The 21,101-nt window shown below is 38.5% G+C and overlaps 1 protein-coding gene across 18 annotated transcripts in view; it reads left to right on the top strand.

Moving 5' to 3' along the window:
- Positions 1-21,101, top strand: part of FGGY (FGGY carbohydrate kinase domain containing) — a 463,518-nt gene that overhangs the window by 175,119 nt on the left and 267,298 nt on the right. The gene's annotated exons all lie outside the window — the stretch shown is intronic.

Genomic DNA, 21,101 nt, shown 5'->3' on the forward strand with positions numbered 1-21,101 from the left:
AGAGCAAGTAAGTGACAAAATAAGGATTGAAATCTTCTCAGTAGATGGAGCTAATATTTTAGTGGGATATCCATTTCCGTTTCAGTTGCTTGTTTCAGAGATTTTCTTTTTAGTTTATTTATTTTATTCCTTTGTTTCCCTTGTTGTTTTTTTATTGTTGTAGTTATTATTGATGTCATCATTGTTGGATAGGACAGAGAGAAATGGAGAGAGGAGGGGAAGACAGAGAGGGGGAGAGAAAGATAGACACCTGCAGACCTGCTTCACTGCTTGTGAAGTGACTCCCTTGCAGGTGGGGAGCCGGGGACTCGAATCGGGATCCTTACTTCAGTCCTTGAGCTTTGCCCCACTTGTGCTTAATCTGCTGCGCTACCACCCGACTCCCCAGAGATTTTTTTAAGCTTATATGCCCCCCACCCAACTTATTTGATATTTTCCCCATAGTATACTGAAAACAGCTTTATTAGATTACCTATTCACTACCTGTTTATGTGCCTTGATTCCATTAGAATGTGAGCTCTTTGATTTTAGCATTTTTACATATGTAACATTATTTCTTCATTTAAATACAAACTCTGGGACATTTATACAACTATATCCAAATAACTCTTAGATCAATAAGCAGAAATGGGATAGCTAGTGCTGAGATGTCAATGCTCTTCAATGTTAAAAGTTACAATGATATTTCCTAGATTTAGCAATTTGTTTGGTGACTTGGGTCCAACTCAGTACTGATTTTCTGATTATTTTTAAAATTTTGGTGCTTACCCCATTCATATAATAGCTATGCTTAATTACTATGTTAGTTCTGTTAAAAGAGCAATACCTACATGAAATATTCATTAAAAGCCTATAATATTAATCTAGCAGAAAATTTTCAGTTATTAGAGTTTGCTTGTTAGGTTAATGGACTTTTAACGAATGTTCTAAGGAGACATGTCATTAACTAGAAAGTTGTTATACATGATTCAGAACTTATTCATCCATCAAAATTAATTGTATGATATTTCCTTTAATTTTTATTTCTTCTTTTTCTTATCTATTTATTTGATAGAAACAGCCAGAAATCCAGAGGGAAGGAGGAGATAAGAGAGGAAGAGAGAAAGAGAGACACCTGCAGCATTGCTTCACCACTCACAAAGCTTTCCTCCTGCAGGTGGGAACCGGGAGAACTCAAACCCAAACCCGGGTCCTTTGCTTTGTAACGTGTGACCACAACCAGGTGCACCACCACCTGGCCCCCTGCTTTTTATTTCTGGTGACTTCAACTTTTAGTTTCAATCTGAACCAAAAGTGGAAGCTGTCAAGGAGGATGTTTACTTTCAGTCAAGACTTTCAGAAAAGTTTTCTGGAAGCTACCTTTACACATTTAAAAATTCTTGAAACTGCGTTCACTTGAGCGCAAGGTCCCGGGTTCAAGCTCCCGGGCCCCACCTGCAGGGGGAAGCTTCACGAGTGGTGAAGCAGGGCTGCAGGTGTGTCTGTCTGTCTTTCCCCCTCTATTTCCCCCTCCCTGCTCAGTCTTCTCTGTCCAGTCAAATAAGTAAATATTATAATATAATAATTTTTTTTAAAAAAGAAATTCTTGAAACTGAGCCTTGGGAGATAGCATAAAAGTAGGCTTTGATGCTTACTGCACCAAAGGTGCTAGGTTCAATCCCTATTCTCACAGTAAGCCAGAGCTCAACAGTGCTCTCATAAAAAAAGAGATAGATAGATAAATAGAAAGAGAGAGAGAGGGAGAATGAGAAGAAAGAGTAAGGGAGGGAGGGGAGGAAGGAGGGAAGGTGGGAAGGAAGAAAGGAAAGAAGGGAGAAAAGAAATTGTTGAAACTCTAAAAAAATTAATCTCAGAGGTCCACTCATGAAGTGTTAAACATATGCAGCTCACTCATTGCCTGTCAAGATGTGGACAATATTGAGAAGGCAAAAAAAAAAAAACCAAAAAAAAAAAAACAACCTTTTAAAAGATTTGAGCTCGGGAGTCGGGCTGTAGCGCAGCGGGTTAAGCGCAGGTGGTGCAAAGCACAAGGACCGGCATAAGGATCCTGGTTCGAACCCTGGCTCCCCACCTGCAGGGGAGTCGCTTCACAGGCAGTGAAGCAGGTCTGCAGGTGTCTATCTTTCTCTCTCCCTCTCTGTCTTCCCCTCCTCTCTCCATTTCTCTCTGTCCTATCCAACAACGACAACAACAATAATAACTACAACAATAAATCAACAATTGCAACAAAAGGGAATAAATAAAATAAATATTAAAAAAAAAAGATTTGAGCTGGGCTGTGGATTTGAGCATTGATACAATTATCATGATTCGCTCCATGTGGGGCTGTTAGCCAGTCTTTACCAGCCTTCCTGGGCTCATGCAGTAAATAACTGCTTTCCCTGAAAACTGAATACCTTAGCAACTGATAGCCTATGGAGGGATACTTTGAAATAAATTATTTATGAAATATAAATTAAGGATAAAATGTAATATGTATAGGGTGCATTTCAAGGACAGAGGAAGAAATATACAATATTCTGAGTATCTGTATACAAAACCCCAAAGCTAAAATGTACTGTCTAATGTATTCTTTCAAGGAGGTACTTGGTTTGAGGATATCATAGAGTCAGAAAAAAAAATTGTGTATCAAAGCATATAGTATAGTTAGAATTGAAAGTATACTTGCTGATTTGATGTTCATAACTGATGTAAAAAAATTCAAGACCTTCTACCTTCTGCAACCCACAATGACCCTTGGTCCACGCTCCCAGAGGGATAGAGAATGGGAAAGCTATCAGGGGAGGGCGTGGGATATGGAAATTGGGTGGTGGGAATTGTGTGGAGTTGTACCCCTCCTACCCTATGGTTTTGTTAATTAATCCTTTCTTAAATAAAAAAATAAATAAATAAAAAACAAATAAAAAAATTCAAGTCCAGTGTTTTTAGGGAATTTTGTACTTATCGTGTGAAAAAATGATTTGTTGCAATACATCTTGACCTTCAGTTCCAATGAACTCATTCCCAGGTTACCTATTTAATCCTAAACATCTATCAAAAGCAAACAGGAAGGAAGAGATCAGTGGGGAGAGAGAACAAGGCCTTAGGCAGATAAGCTACAGCCCACCTGTTCTAATCGATTATCCAGACTCTCACTCAGCACGCCCCAGTTGCCTTTTTTTATTCCCTGGTAAAAAGGCTTCATTGTATTACTGAGGTAGGTCTCTTTATGAAGACTCAGATGTACAACACAGCGGAATTATAGAGAGAGTGATTATTCACATTACAAAAACAGAGACTTGTTATATAAAAGAGGTCAATGTGTTAGTTTATAGATCATTCTTTAGAGTCAGAAGTAGGCAAAGAAGAAATTTCAAGCCCAAGGAACTAGCTGTTAAATGAGAAGCAGAAATGGAGATAAAGCCCTTATGAAGAAAAACACTTCCTTAAGAAGAAAGAGGTTGATTTTTTTCTTCTTTTTTTTCTCTTGACTGACTTGCTTACCTTCCTTGAGATTGTGTCTTAGACCTTGTACTCTGGCAACAGTCATGTGGCATGTAAGAGGTGCTGATCAGATATGGATTGATTCAGTGAATGCATGTTTGAATGAAAAATGTCACATTTTTACTTTAATTGTTCCTAATTCATTCTAGACTCTCTATAAATTATTTTGAGCTAAATGAAGTTGTGAAGAAACAGAGAGAGAACAATTTTATTTCATACATTCAGTATTCACATGTTGTGAGAGGTAAATTTGCGGCTTAAGAAATGACTCTGTGGAAGATATGCCCCCACCTATCCAACCTCATTCCTGTAGCAAATTTCCCAGAGACAGTTCTGCAACAGGAAACAGTATAGATTCTTTACAGGTGGAAAATGTTTACTTTAGAAAGATTGGGAAAATTATTTTCCCCTGTAGGCTAAAGTAAACCCTGAAGCTAACGAAAGCTGCCTTTTACATAGTTTTGTCAGTTGTCTTCATAATTGTAGTTAAAGAATCTTAAATAATGACAAGTCTGTGTTAAGGACATTCCTTTGCCTACATTTATTTGTGTTCTAAAGTCTAATGACATGAGAATGTTTTGGGGGTTGGGCGCTAGAGCACCAGGTTGAGCTCAAATAGTACAAAGCACAAGGATCCTGGTTGGGACCCTTGGCTCCCCACCTGTAGGGGGGTCGCTTCACAAGTGGTGAGCAGGTCTGCAGGTGTCTTTCTCTCCCCCTCTTTGTCTCCCCATCTCTCTTGATTTCTCTCTGTCCTATTCAACAACAACAGTGGGAAAAAAATGGCTGCCAGGAGCAATGGGCTCATAGTACAGGCTCCAAGACCCAGCGATAACCCTGAAGGTGAGAGAGAGAGAGAGAGAGAGAGAGAGAGAGAGAGAGAGAGTTTTCAGGGTCACCTGAAGCAACATGCAGTAATGGCCTTCATGGGACTGAATTAAAGAGCATGAGGGAAAAGGGATATTACTTCTTTTGCAAACCTAGATAGCCCTCTGTATCTGCATGGTGCTGATTGAATCCACTCATTAGCAGACCAAGAAGCTGAAACAGGCTTGTCTGTCAGGGCTTCCTTTATAACCAGCTCACAGGTCCGTAAGTGGTATAAGCTCAAAGAGTGCTCAGGTATTTAAGAAGAGAGGCACATACCAAGATTACATAGATTCCATTTCAAGGAGGTCATCCCATGTTTCAATTACCATGACCCCATACATGATGGTTTTATTCCAAGTCTCATGAATCAGCTAAGTCATTCCTATTTTATTTTGGATAGAAATAAGTAAGGATATAAAAGCAGGACATAGGAGTTTTCGCTTTAATACTCCATTCTGGTGGAGGAGAAGAGGAATCTTTTGCCTGGGAAATGTGACATAGGAGTTTCTGCAGGCAGTATGTGTCATGCCCTGTGCTGGGAGCCAGATTCTATTATAAAATGTCCTTCTTCAGTATCTAACGAGATTAATATCTAATGTTCTAAATTTTTCTGATAGACTTGGACAATATTTACAAGGATTCACCTAGTCATTGCTTAGAATGTAACAGAGAAAACACAGGGTGAAATTTGAACCTGGTGAAGTCTCTTACAGCAAAGCCAAGAACTGTGGGAGATGGAGGTGGAGGTGGACATGGGGTTGTGCACTGGGTACCCAGTGAGCTAGGACAGAAGAGGACCTACATTGGTGGTGGGAATGGTGAGTGGGGAGTGGCTTTACATTCACAGTATGATTTTCAGAGTATCACAAAGCATAGCTGCTCTTTTTAGTAAGTTATTAGTAATTTGGGGTGTCTGGGAAAGTCATAGACCACAGTCAATCCTTATAATTTCTTTTTAAAAATTGTTTTATTAGGAAAATAATCATTTACAAGACCACTGTTGCCACCTAAGCATAACTTCTTTTTTTTCAATTTCTTTATTGGGGAACTAATGTTTTACATTTGACAGTAAATACAATAGTTTCTGCATGCATCACATTTGCCAGTTTTCCATATAACAATACTAGGACCCCACTAGGTCCTTTAATCATCCTTTTTGGAATTGTATTCTACACACACACACACATGCGCACACGCACACACACGCATACACACACACCAGAATCTTTTACCTTGGTGCAGTATGCCAAGTTCAGTTCAGGTTCTACTTGTGTTTTCTTTTCTGATCTTGTTTTTCAACTTCCGCCTGAGAGTGAGATCATCCCATATTCATCCTTCTGTTTCTGACTTATTTCACTTAACATGAATTTTTCAAGGTCCATCCAAGATTGGCTGCAAACTGTAAAGCCACCATTTTTTATAGCTGAGTAGTATTCCATTGTGTATATAGATCACAACTTAAGCATAACTTCTTATTTCTCCAAGATAGGAGTCTGCTCACCACTCCCACCACCAATGTAGGTCCTCTTCTGTCCTAGCACACTGGGCACCCAGTGCACAACCCCATGTCCACCTCCACCTCCACTTCCCACAGTTCTTGGCTTTGCTGTAAGAGACTTCACCAGGTTCAAATTTCACCCTGTGTTTTCTCTGTTTCTTCGTTTTTTTAAAGTTTCATCTGTGAAAGAGATCATCCTGTATTTTTCCTCCACCTTCTGGCTTATCTCATTTAATATGAGTCTTCTAAGTTCCATCTAAGATGTGACCAAGGAGATGATTCCATCACTACAACTGAGTAGTATGCCACCATATATATAATAACTTCTGGGTTGCTTTTAAATTTGAATTTTTACAAATACTGGATCCCTGTATTTTCTAGGCTCTGTGGTTCCTATGTTCTGAGTGGGCCATGCCTGTAGGCACTTTGAACCAGGTTTGTTTTTCCTGTTACTCAAGGCCTTTTCCCATGCACACTCCATCCACTTTGTCACACTTCTTATTACTGTCTAGCGATAGTGAAAAGATCTTTCTACCACTCAACACATTAACATAATAATCTTTGTGAGTTAAACTATATTACTTTATCATTTAAATCTAAAAATTTTGCTTAATGAAATAGGACTAAACATTTTTATTTCAATTAATAATTCATCCAATCATGTTTCTATCTATCTAAGCATACTCTACATTAGTCTCTTATGTGCTAAAGTATTGGGTCAGGTGATGTTATACTCAGCTTGGGAACACACATTACCGTGTTCAGGGACCCTGGTTCAATCCTCCAGTCCCCATCTTGCAGGGAGGAAGCTTCATGAGTGCTGAAGCAGTGCTGCAGATCTCTGTGTGTGTGTGTGTGTGTCTTTTCCTCTCTCTGTCTCCCCATTCCCTTTTAATTTCTCTGTCATCAAATAAATAAAATAAAATAGAAAAAGTTCATTATTGTCTGTCTTGATTATCTCACATTCATGGGATAGAGTTGGGGCTAAACTATTATCTTTAGTGTCTTTCCTGCTTTCAGATAAGTGTAGAGATGTTCAAAATATTATGGGGAAGAAAATCAGGAAACTACCAACAATTTGTCTTCTTATGAGATGGCATTTGATATATATCTGAAAAATATGAATAGTGCTCTACCATACAAAGGAGGTAAATGATCTCTGAGGAAGAAGCAGAATTAGAGGCAAAGGCATTGGGGTACAGACCAATATGGTCTGTGCTTTGCGATGTGTTGCTGGATCACAGTAGCCCTAGTAGGGGCCACTTTACTTTCTAAAGGGGCTTCCACTCTCCCTTTAAAATGGGAGCACAGTATGAAATTCAATAGAATTTCTTCTTTTTTAATCTCAATAGACAGTTCTGATTATAATTCCCTTCCATTGGTATAAATAAAAGTGTGGACAGTTTTAGAAGTCATGTAATTCCTGTGAAGGTGTGTGTGTGTGTGTGTGTGTGTGTGTGTGTATGTCTTCTTTACTGTCCATAGCTTGTTTCTTTTATTTAATTACATGCTATATCCCCATTACTACCTTCCTTTCCTTAAATGTTTGTTGTGAAACTAAAGTGAGATATCAGATGTCAGGACAATGTGGTCATTCAGTCTGTAACTATGTTAGTTATACTAGTTTTGAGTGTAGCTTGGCACCTAGAAGACAACAAACTTCACTTCCTCAACATTCTACTCCTTGTCAGTTGGGCCTGAAAGAAGTTACTGTGCCCACTCCGAAACTCACCCTTACCTTCCCAGAATTGCTGTTTCAACTGCTGGCCCTTCCAATAATAGTCCTGGAGAGTCATAAGAGCCAGGGAGCAATGATGACTACATCATGTTATAAGGTAATGGTTTTCAGAAATGTTGTTGTGTATGAGTTTTCGTGGAATTCTTCCTCCTTTTATAATGACATTTGCAAAACAATTTGAACCCATGTCAAAATGAGCTCTATACCCAACTTATTTTTCAACCTTTGAAAAGTCAGCAAATGCCTCAAACTGAAAGGAATCAAGGCAGTTTTGCTCTAGTGCCCTCATTTTATATATAGAAGCAAGACTCAGTGGTTAGGTGAGCTTTCTTGTCTCTATGACATATTAGTGGCAATGCTGAGATTAAAAACCAAGTTCGCCTGACCCCCCAGATTAATTCTTTAACAATTTTTGTATCTAACACTTTAAAAACAAATTATAAATCTGGTAATTTAGCCAATCTGCGCTATCATTTGAAAAAGATTAAACTCTAGAAGAATGGCACCCAGGGAAAGATTTTTATAAGTAGTGGAGTCCACTTAATCCATTGTCCAGTCTTCAGTCTTGCAAATACAAGAACTGTACTTTGCCCAAGTAGCCAGAGAGTATTGCATTTAAGCATTTTTTAAAAATCAATCTCTTAACCTATTATTTCCAATAAGCTAAAATAATGCATTGGCTATTGTCTGTTTTAATGGCTACGAGTTTGGTTATAGGCCTGACTGGCTTGAATTCAGTTCTCTGCTCTCTGTAATTCATCACAAACTCTGGGATAAATAAAATATTTGCTTTCCCTGAGCTGAATTGATATATTATGAGTAGATATATTATAGAAACAGTGCAGGAAAAGATTCAAGCACTTAAGCACATAGTAAGTTCTTCAGAAAGTGTTACTTATTATCTTACTCTTCATTCTTCTGAATAAAAATCCTCCTCTCTCTTTCTCTACCACAAGACTTATTGCTGGATTCAGTGCCAGCACAATGAATTCACTGCTCCTTGTGGCTATTTTTTTTTCTTTTTCTTTTTTATAGGACAGATAAAAATTGAAAGGGAAAGGGAGGAGAGGGAGAGACATAGAGCAAAAGAGAAAATAGACACCTGCAGACATGCTTTACCACCAGGGAAGCTTCCCCCTTGCAGGTAGAGAGCAGGTGCTTGAACCTGGGTCCTTTCACATTTTAATGTGTGTGCTTATTTTCTCTCTCTCTTTTTTTAATTTATGAAAACAGAACAATAAACATCACTTTGACGCTTGAATGCTGGGGCTTGAACTCAGGATCTCATATTCCCAGCCCTGTATTTACTACACCACCATCCAGATACAAATGCCTCTTTAGATGATAGATCATGTCTAAAAAGCCTAATGAGTCCATGAAATCATTGCCAGCCTTTGGGAAAAGTCTTTTTCTGCATTTCATCCTTGGGTTGACATAGTGATATTATTATTTTTGTTAAGCAGGATATAATAAATCAGTGTTCTGCTTCTAAATCATAATAATATTCCAATCTTAACTTCCTGGGAACTTGCCTTAATTGAGCTATAGGTTTTTCAAAGTTCTTACATCCTATCACTATACAAACTTTTGCTTTTTTTCCCATCACAAATAAATGATCACATATCCACAGGCAAATAAAAAGAAATACATGAGAAATAATTAGCTTGAAAACTCAGGGACTAGTATTTCTATAGTACTTTATGAGTGGAGACTTTCAGAGGCAGGAATCCTCCCCCTGGTCAACTACAAATATCAAAGATGATCACCTGGGACAACAACAAGATGAGACTAGGACAACTTTGGGAACCCACCAACTCACCAGTGAGTGGAAGCACATGTGGCTTATGGACAGAGAGGAGCTTAAGGAGAGATTAAGAGTTTTAAGAAGTCCAGACGTTTTCCAGTTGAGGTGCCTCCTCCAGTCTATTTTACTAACCAAAAGACTGATGAAGGAATGAGAGAACTCCCCTAAGGCTCACCAAATGCAACTGTGAGTCTCCATTGCTACTGCCCTTCAGAGGCTGGAGCAGCAATGGGGAGACCCTATGCTGACATGAGGGGCAGAGAACTAACTTGGAAACTCAGGAGAAAATCTACACCCCTGTGGTCTAGAGGTGGGGCTGTATAGTGGCAGCTTTTTCATATTGTTCTCCTAATGACAACATGGTGAATAATTGCCTCAGAACCCACAGACTATAAATGGGACTTCTTTAAAAACTCACAGGGCCAAGCAGTGCCTTCCTGGCTTGGCTTTGGCTGTTGGCAGAACAGCTGAATTGAGCCCAGGGCTTTGGATCCTTGGAGCAATGGAGTCTCTTTGCATAACCACTGTGCTATCTCTCCTCATCCCACTTTATCTCTTGATCAGGAGTAACTGATTAAGCTAAAAAGCCTATTTATAATTAAAAATCCCATAGGCTTCTATAGCCTACAGGGAAGAAAAAGAACAAAAGAGGTTTTTAAAGCCACTGTGCTTTAACTCAGGGATTGAGATAATATTGAAACAACTGTTAATTGCCACAACTGTGAACTTTTTAAGTACTTTACATAGACACAAGTCAATCCAGGCAACAGTGATCAATGAATTAAAAAGTACTGTGAGAGGGACCTCATAACACACTATACACAGTGGTTAAACCAAGAAGAAACATTGGAGAAATGAACCAAGACAAAAGGCTAGATAAGAGTCCCCTCAATAGGGAGAAGCACATAAGAATGAGGACAACATCCAAATGCTAAATGAGACATTAGTCACAGGAGTTACGAAAGAGTTGGAAAGAAATGCCATCAGAAGTGGGGAAATAATAAATGAGACTCTGAAAGAAAGCACTAACTTGTCTCCAGGTAATTAGAGAGCTGAAAGCTGAAATAGCTGAGCTAAGAGCATAACTAGCTTAACAAGCTAATAGAGTATCAGAAAAGTGCAACAAAATAGCTGAGCTACAGAAAACAACAGGGGAGACAGAATAGAATAAATGAGCTAGAAAACAGAATTAGCAAGATTGAGGACAGATTGGATAAAACTAAGAAATAAGTAAGAAATCTCAAAAAGACATTAAGAGATATATAAAACAACAACAGAGACATATGGGATGACTGTAAAAGAACTAAAGTATCCATTATAGGCCTACCAGAGGAAGAAAGAGAGGGAGGGGGAAGGAAACATTCTACAGGATATAATAGATGAGAACTTCACTAATCTAGACAACATAAAAGACATAAAGGTTCAAGAAGCCCAGAGGGTCCCAAACAGAATTAACCCAGATTTAAAGACACCAAGACCCATCATATTTAGAAAAGAACGGAATAAGTATAAAGAAAGGATCCTGAAGGCTACAAGAGAAAAACAAAGAGTCACAGAGGAAACAAGGAGACCCTTTGCTGACATGAGTGGCAGAGAACTGACGTGGAAACTCAGGAGAAAATCTACACGCCAGTGGTCTAGAGGTGGGGCTGTATAGTGGGAGCTTAGCAGAGTAGCAGGTTTCACCACCCAAACACTATAGGCCAGAAGAGAATGGCAAGATATCTATCAAGTGCTCAATGAGAAAGGCTTTCAACCAAGACTACTGTATCCTGCTAAACTGTTATTCAAACTAGATGGAGGCATAAAAACCTTCTCAGACAAGCAACAGTTGAAGGAATCAACTATCACCAAGCCTGCCCTGCAAGAAGTTCCAAAAGATCTCCTATAAACCATCAGATCACCATAAACATGCCGTATGTCAGAACACTCTAGAAATCTACAATAATGGCATTAAAATATCTTCAACCTATAATATCAGTAAATGTCAATGATTTGAATTCACCTATAAAAAGGCACAGAGTAGGAAGATGGATCAGAAAACACAACACAGTCATATGTTGTCTGCAGGAATCTCACCTGAGTCAACAAGATAAACACAGACTCAAAGTGAAAGGATGGAAAACTACCCAGGACCCAAGAAAATATTTTGATCATCACAGTAAATGTATATATCCATTCCTGGATGGGAATTCAAAACTAAGCAAATAAGTTTCAGATGTGAGCTTGTTGCCTCTGAGACTACAAGTTACTGCATAAAGACAGAAAATAGTTTATGTTATTCCAGTTACCTGAAAAGTTGATCAATACTAACTGTTGACCTATGTCCTCTGGTCGATCTTCATTGTAGTTATTTTTTAAAATAATTTTGGAAAAAGATATCACAAAGAAGGAACCCACACTGAATATGAATTAAGTCCTGCTAGCCTAACTAGGTGTAGCCATTTCTTAAAATAATCATTACTTTTTGTTTAACACTATTTGTTTGTTTATTTATTTATTTATTTATTTATGAGAAACATAGGAGAGAGAGAGAACCAGACGCAACTCTAGTACATGTGCTGCTGAGCATTGAACTCAGGGCCTCATGGTTGAGAGTCCGATGCTTTATCCACTATACCATCTCCTGGACCACTAACATTATTTTATTTTAATGGGAGAAAGACTGATGCTAGATGAGTAGATACTAAAAGCTGCTCAGCTCTGGCTAAAGGTGACACTGGGGGTTGAACCTTGAGACTTAAGAGCCTTGGGTGTGAAAGGCATTTGCATAAGCATTACACCCTCTCCCCTGCACTCTTAAAATTATTTTCTAGGTATTCGTTCCTTGTCTGAGTTGCTAATTCATTAGAACTACCTTCAGTAGTACTTGGTGTTTACATCTTTTCTGCCTGCTTTCGCATTCACAACTGTACTGTTCCTATAAAATCCTCTACATCTCATTTTCGTGGCATCACCTCTTAACCGAATGCATTGATGGGAGAGACTGATATTTAACACAGAAGAACTCTGGATTTTCTCATTTAACTTAACCCAGTCTAACTGCTATTCCTTTGCTTCTCCATCTTGGTGATAATTACAATAACTCTTCTGGTTTATCTCCACTCAAAACTTTAAAAGTCATTCTTGATGCTTCCCTTTTATTTTACACTTTTTAAATTTTTTTTATTTATAAAACAGAGATATTGACAAGATCATAGGATAAGAAGGGTACAGTTCCACACAAGTCCCACCACCAGAACTCCCTATCCCATCCCCCCCTTTAATCTTTCCTATTCTTTATACCTCTGAGAGTACAGACTCAGGATCATTATGGGGTGCAGAAGGTGGAAGGTCTGGCTTCTGTAATTTCTTCCTGGCTGGACATGGGCGTTGGCAGTTCAGTCCATACTCCCTTTTATCTTAACTCTAACATTCAGTTAGTCAGTAAATCCTTTCTTTTCCCCAATACAAACTCTAAAGACCATCTCAACTATTACTATCTTAGTTCAAAGAATTTTCATCTCTTTCTGGATTAGTGTGCCAGCCTCTTAATTTGTTTCCTTGATATGTCATTCCCTCGCATAATCCTTTTTCTACATAGCAGCCAAAATGTTATTTTAAAAATGTAAATCAGATCTTGTTACACCACTGTCTAAATTCTTCCAGTAGTTTCTTATTACAATTGGGAAAATAAATCAAAATCCTTTGTTATGTACATGACAAGTTCTACATGACTTCCCTCTCTCTTTCTCATTGCTTACCATGTCCTCACTTATTCACCATCCACTATCTTTGGATGTGTAACCTTTCTGCCTCCCCGACCTTTCTGATGTGTGTAAAATTCACATTAAACCCCCCCTCTCTGTGTATTTGCCTTTTTCAAAATATGCATGCTCTGTCTCACTGTTTAGATCTCAGCTCAAATATCCTGAAGAACCTCCCTTCCCTTGTTCCTTTACTATTATTTGCCTCCATTTTATTTACTGAGCATTTGTCAGTATCTCAAGTTGCTTTTTTGTGTTTACTTGTTTGTCAGAAAAATGTATGTGCCTTAGGTATGGAGTAAATAAATAAGTTAGTTCCATTGACTAATAATATAGCACACAGGATACATATCACCAATACTACATGTCTTTGAGGAATTCCGAAGTATTCTTTTTGTTTAATATCTTGAGGCCAAGAGAGTGAAAGAGACTGCAGCTTCCTTCAGTGCAATGGGGAGGCCAGGCTTGAACCTCGTCATGCTCATGGCAGAATGGTGTACTATTCAAGTGAGCTATTTCACTAACCCTAAAAAATAACTTCTTAATGGTGTGTATTTAAGTTCAGTAGTGGTGTATACTTTACTCGTTTGCTAAGGAACAGTGGTCTGTGCCATTTCCTGTCAAGTACTTAGTGTATACCTGTCACTTCTAAATAGTTTATTTATTAATATTTATTTGCCACCAGGGTTATCACCGGGGCTCAGTGCTAGCACTATGAATCTGCTGCTCCCAGAAACCATTTTTTCCTTTTTTTTTCTCTCATTTTATATGATAAGACAGAGAATTTGAGAGGATAGGGGGAGAGAGAGAGACAGAGAGCGAGAGAAACCTGCACTGCACTTGTACTGGTCTTTTCACATAGTAATATGTGCACTTAACCAGGGCCACCACCCTGCGCTCTCTAGGGTTTATAACTTTTAATTTCTTGAATCGTCTTAATTTAGGTAGAAACTGTCATTTTACTGATGAAGAAACTGAGGCACAGAGAGATAAATGCTGTGGCTCATGGTGATAAAATGAGCGATGGAGCCATAAATAGGTGTCCTGTAAAGAATTCACATCAGACTGAAAGGCTGTAGAGTTAACTTTGGGGCTCGGCTGCATTAAACCATCCGTTGTGTCCAGCTGAAAATCAGCAGGAGACCCAGTTCTGTTTAGATCATATTTGAAGTTGTGTTCCATCTGTGCCTCATGTCTATGAAGCACACTCATAAGGGGGGAAGAGCGTGCTATACCCCTAGCAAACTAAAATCCCTACCCACCTGCCAAGGCTCATGGCCAGCAGGGATGCAATTACAGAAGCCAGAACTCCCACCTTCTGCATCCCCAAAACATTTCTGGTCTATACCCCCAGAGAGGGGGAGAGACATGTCAGGGGAAGAGGACCAGGTGACTCTGAACTTCAGCTCCATCAAGACCTGGAGGGAAGAGAGGAAAAAAGGAACGACATTTGGAAGCAGCAATAGGAGTAGGTGTGACTTAGAAAGGAAAAGAAGGCAGGGTCTTAGAAAAATGGGCAAATATCTCTAAATATAGATAGTTATAGAAGTAACAGTAAACCCGTTATCTGTGACCTTGGGAGAACTACTGCAGTTTCCAGTGGAAGGAATTGGGACATAGAACCCTGGTGGTGGGAATGGTGTGGAAACATATACCCTGTTGTCTCATAATTTTGTAAGTCAGTATTAAGTCACTAATAAGAAAAGAAAGAAAACATATCCCTGTAAAAAGAAAAAGATATTTAGATTCAGTGAATGCAAAAATACTGAACTTTCTCATGTCTAACTTGATAAAATTATCTGCTAAAGTAAAACTACTAGTAAAGTCTAATAAGTCTAATTAGTAAATTCTAAAGATTCAAATCCAGACCCAACACCAAAGTGCCTCCCCCATTGTTGTGTCAAGATTCTTAAAGAATATCTCTAAATATGAGTGCTGCCTCTGATGTTCTTATTCCTTTTCTCTGAAAAAAAAATACTGGGAGAAAGAGGCCTGAAAATGTAGTTCTCAGAGAATTAAAATTATCTTTGTCTGGAATTCTGGAGAGAGAATGAATGAGCAGTATTGTTATCTTGCAAAGTCATGTGTATTTTAATTATGATTAATTGTCTGGATTTTTTTTTTTCTGTTTCTGAAGGTTACTACCTTGAGGCTTGCTTCTAGGTCCCAGTTGGATATCTGAGTTCATGCCACTATTATCTATTCAGAGATCATTAGTTTAATGGTCTTCAGAGGCAGCTACTGCCCTTCACTGTTGCATGTGTCGTGTCATAACTTCCGTCTCTTCTTCTTAGCTTCTCTTGGAAATGCAGCTTGTGGTGATCTTACCCTCTGAGGTGACTTCTGCCTATGATTTCCTAGCTCTTCACAAAGCCCTTCACTCCCCTTCTGTGTTATTCTGATGGCTAGATACCCATGGCCTTTTCAGTTTCCCAGCACAGGCTAACCTTTCTGAGAATTCACATCAGAAAACTGCTGTGGTCAGACTGGCAGGTCACCACTTGACTAATGGTCCTATCCAGGCTTGCTGACAGATACTGCATTGTTGTGAACCCTATTGATCCTTGAAGTTTGCCTGTAGCTCTAACAGCCTTTGTGGGTATGTGGAGGTGGTGAGTCATGGCCCCACCATCCCTGCCACCCATCTCTTCTTGTGGAAAGGAGAATGAAGATGACTCTTTGTGGTATTGTAAAACCTAGAAAGACATTTAAAATTCCGTTAAATTTTCATACCCTTTTAGCTGTATAAATGTACACTCTATCAAAAAAAGGGGGGAAATGCTTCTGCTACTTTTTTCCTACTATCCTTACTTTAGAGGCTACTTAAGGGATCAGGTAACAATTTTATGATGGTTATTAATACTTCATGTTCTGCTTATCCCCCTCACAGTTCTTTATTAGCAAGGACTATGCATTTGCCTTTGTGTGTGTGTGTGTGTGTGTGTGTGTGTTTGTGTGTGTGAAAGAGAGAGAGGGAGAGAGGGAGAGAACAAATCATTACTATGCTGTCTTTGATGTTCTGTTTTGATTTTTGTCTTTTGTGTTTTTATATGGTAACAAGGATTGAACCCAGGGCTTTACTCTGAAAATCAGGCACATTGTTTACTGAGTCACCACCCCAGTCCTGTGCATTTACCTTTAAATTGAAAATAGAGAAATTTCCAAGGAATATTTGGGTGGGCAGAGTTGGGAGTTGAGGTCATGGTCCAAGAAGGTGGGAATAAAAATCCAAGTTGGGGGTTAGAGTGTTTTGCAGACACCTGTCTGGTTGAGATTTTACATTTTACCCCTGTTGATACAACTGTACTATAAGCCATTAACTCCTCAATAAAATGATATAAAACTAAGACATTTAAGGAAGGTACAGAGATTTGCAGTGTTAAGTGTTATCCTGTCATAGGCATTATATGAAGAGATCTGTTGTCTCACGTATGCTGTGAGAGGTATACATTTTTATGTAATTTGGAGTAATGTCAAAACAAAAACAAAAATGAAGGGGGGTGGGGATTTTGACTTGAATTAGTTTGAATTCTGGCCCTGCCCATCAGTAGCTGTGTGAATACTGCTAAGCGAGTTACTTAACATTTCAGGGCCCCTATTCCCACCTGCCAAACTAGAAAAGTATTACCTGAGACAAAATCTTGTCATTAGATTGACTTCACACAGAAACGTCATAATATAGGCCTCACAGGGAAAAAAAATCTTGTCACTTCTGAAGACCTAAATTGCTTTTAGTTTCTCCTTGTTTCTCAGAATAATTACCTCCCCCACCCCAACCCCCACACCCATTTCTTATGGACCTTACATTGGGAAACTGGCTAGATAAATCTCACTCATTTGGTTACTTGCGGATTTAATGCAAATTCAAGACTTAATCTGTCTTGGGGATTTAAGTCACATGTATATGTGTATGTGTGACTTAGCTCCGTTTCAACCTATTTAGCTCCCATCTTCTATTGTATATTTAATAAATATGAACCCCTACATTATAGTTTAATGAGAGTAAATTATCAGTTTATGCCAGGGACTCTATTGTGTAACTGTTAGTTTGGACATTTTTAAGTATCTATTTTCCATGATTCTGTTTAAATGATGCAAAAATCATGGATTCCTCAGTTCAGACAGTCCACTGGAAAGTTTGTTAAGACAGTACACCTAACAAGCTGAGTGAGAAGTCGAACTGAATAGGTTTCTAATATGATGTGTTAGAGACTCCAAGAGGTGTGCTCTGCCCCATTTTATCTCTCTTTTTTCTTTTTCTTTTTTTGCATTTGATGAAATGAGTTCCCATGGGGATATGTCTATGTTTGGATATATTTTAGTTTCTTGTAAAAACTAGTAGGGACATATCTGATTTATAGAACCCTATGTTCTGATGTGATGAATACTAGTTTAAATCTATGTTAACTATGTATTCATCAATGTAATTGATTTATTCAATCAACCCAACTGTGCAAGTATGAGAAGAACAAGGGCTTTCTGGTGACCAGGTGGTGAATAAGACCTGTACTCTCTCAAATATACTAAACTCTTCAGAAAATTGAGTTTATAGGGATTCAGACCAATGGCTATATGTCTCCAGACAAATGTATTTATCAAGTTGATAGTCATGTTTACCAAGATCATTTTATCTGTGCTCTCCTTTAATGGCTTAGGTCACATTGAAATTATTTATTTTTTTACATGAAATTATTTTTTAAAACAGCCTGGAGTTGCATTCACCTGTGCTTTTGCCAGCCACAAATTTATTGTAAAGTTTGTATTCTTCACTGATCTCATTTTTATGAGCCATAGTCAAAGATTTCCATATTTGAACATTTCTGCTTCTGAAAAAAAATGTATCCATTTACTTAAGTCTACTTACATATTTAAAATTTTTGAATATAAGAATATTGATTGCATTTTCCAAAGAGGAGAGAGAGAGATTTTTTTAATTTGTTTGATAAGCTGGAATAGTCTGTGAGATTTAGTTTGGAAAATAAAATATCGTCATTTATAGAATGCTCTACTGGTTCCCAGCCACAACATGAAAGAACAAAGTTTCTTCAGTGTCATATATATGACCAGAATTCTTTATTTTTATTACTTAGAATACCAGATGTTGATATAATAAAATATCATATTGCAGTGACTCAAAAAGAAAATATTAATTCCTTCTGGGTCAGAATAACCTTGCACCTGAATGGATTCAATACTAGAGACATTTTCAACTTGTTTTTGCTCTATAAAGACCTGAAGGAAGAACCATTTCTGCTTTAGGAAGGAAAGAAGAGAGGAAGGGGAGTACCAACTCCTTTTCTTTAAAGTCATGAACAAGTAGTTGCTTGTTCCTTTTTTTGCCTTCATCCCATTGGTCAGAACCTAGTCACAAGATTAGTTTTGGAAGGTGTTGGGAAATGCGTTCTTCGGTTTGTTAATGTGTGCCCAGGTGAAAAACATGACACAACCAGGAGGAGGTGGTCACTGCAGCAGAGTACACATGCTACTATTCAGAAAGACCCAGCCTCAAGCTCTGTCTTCACTTGCAGGCTTGCAAGTTTCACTACTAGTGAAGAAGTTTACAGCCCCCCCCCCCACCTCCATTCTTTCCTTCTCAATTCTTTCTGTCTGCCTCCATCCAAAATAATTAAAATAAAATAGAAAGACCTTATACAATATGATAAAAAGAGAATGTGTACAGAAGAAGGGGTGAGGGTGGTGAGCAACTGCCAGTCTCTGCCATGCTGATTTAATTCACCTTGAGTGTTCCAGTGTCTTTTTCCATCTTTACTAGAAATAAGCCTTGATAAACCCTGGGGGATGAAGACATACATGTTTGGTCTTGGGAACCCACAATTTATCCACTGTGATATGGTACTATAATACCCTGATAATAATCTTATAATCTTGAAAAACACTATTAAGTCACTAATAAATATATTTTTAAAACATTAATAAATATTAACAATAAAAATAATTTTATGAGACTGTTCCTCAGTCTACCCAAAGCATCATTGAACAGGGTAGTATGAAGACTGAATTACACTGAGCATCTGCTGTGCTGTCTGCCCTTATATATAATAATTGGGGGTGGACTTTTATTTTTAAGTAATTTTTAAAATTGTATTATTAATAGTGGTTTATAAGATTCTACAATTTGCAGGCCGGGTGATGCTGCACCAAGTTAAGCACATACATCACCACGCACAAGGTTCTGGGTTCCAGTTTCTCTCTCGCCACCTGCAAGAAGGGCTATTCACAAGCATGAAGCAGATCTTCAGGTGTCTCTTCCCCTCCCCCCCCCTCTGTTTGCCTCCAGAGTTATCGCTGGGACTTGTGCCTGTACTACGAATCTACTGGTCCTAGATGCCATTTTCCCCATTTTGTTGCACTTGTGGTTGTTGTATAGGACAGAGAGAAATGGAGAGAGGAGGGGAGGACAAAGAGGCGGAGGGGATGACAGAGAGGGGGCGAGAAAGAGAAACCTGCAGACCTGCTTTCCCACTTGTGAAGCGACCCCCCTACAGGTGAGGAGCTGGGGGCTAGAACCCACAACCTTACGCCAGTCCTTGCGGTTCACGCCATGTGTGCTTATCCCGCTGCGCTACTGCCTGGCCCCCTATCATATTCTCTCTCTCTCTGTCTCTGTCTCTCTGTCTCTGTCTCTCTCCCCTTCCCTCTCAATTTCTCTTTGTCTTGTCAAGTAAAAATGAAATAGGAAGAATTAAAAAAAAAAGGAAAAATATCTTCCAGGAACCAAGGATTCATAATACCAGCACCGAGCCCCAGCAATTATCCTGGTGGGAATTAACTACAGAGTGTAGCTCCATCCACACTGTACCCATCACCAAAGGTCTGTGCCACTAACCTCCCAAAAAGAACCACCATAGTTCTCATAAATTCTTATAGAGAGAAACTTTATCTCTAGAGTTTGTTGTTATTTTTCTTCTAGAGTTGTTTTTCCTTTTTTTTTTTTTTCAAGTTAACACATTTCAGTTCTCTGGAGTTCAAGTATCCTATATTTGTCTTTCATCTCAAATTTAGCTAAGCATAGTCATGTCCAGTACCATCTACTTGTCCTAAAGAACATAATATTATTTTTAACTATTCTGAAATTTGAAGATGATGTACTGTGTAGTAATATTAACTAATACAACCACCGTGAGTAAGTATAATTTTCCCATTTATGTGTACATAAAGTGAAATTCAAAGAAAAAATACCAATACCAAGAAGCAGTCTATTTGGTACATCCTAGTTATCTTGGTTTTGTTTTGTTTTGTTTTGTTTTTTATAAAACTCAGTGCTGAAAAAATATAATTGTTTTCTTTTCAGGCTTCCATTTCTTCCTTTGTAAACTGAGGGGATTAGAACGCATGGTGCTCCAAACTGAAGAATATATCAGATGCCTCAAAGACAGGGTGGGACAAAAGATTGCTGGGGGGAGGGGGAGTGAAACACAAGTGGCTGAACTCCATTTAGAGTTCCTTTTTTTAAAAAAAAAAAAATTTAAATATTTATTTTCCCTTTTATTGCCCTTTTTTATTGTTGTAGTTATAACTGATATTGTCATTGTTGGATAGGATAGAGAGAAATGGAGAGAGGAGAGGAAAACAGAGAGGAGGAGAGCAAGATAGCCACCTGCAGGCCTGCTTCACTTCCAGTGAAGCAACTCCCCTGCTGGTGGGAATCTGGGGGCTCAAACCAGGATCCTTAGGCTGGTTCTTGCACTTTGCACCACAAGCACTTAACCTGACTACCCCATTTAGAGTTTCTGATTCAGAAAATCTAGACTGGGGATCCCTCACTGGCATTCATAAATTCCCAGTGACAAGTCTCAAGCCATACATACTTGAGGAACCATGATATTAGATAATCTCTCAGATGTCATTTAGCTGTTATATACTAGTGGGGAAATAGTTACTCTCACTCACTTTGTATTGGTTGATGATAAACATACTACTTCTTTGCCTCTTTGTTCAGGT

Source organism: Erinaceus europaeus, chromosome 13, assembly GCF_950295315.1.
Source record: "Erinaceus europaeus chromosome 13, mEriEur2.1, whole genome shotgun sequence".
NCBI classification, from domain to species: Eukaryota; Metazoa; Chordata; class Mammalia; order Eulipotyphla; family Erinaceidae; genus Erinaceus; species Erinaceus europaeus.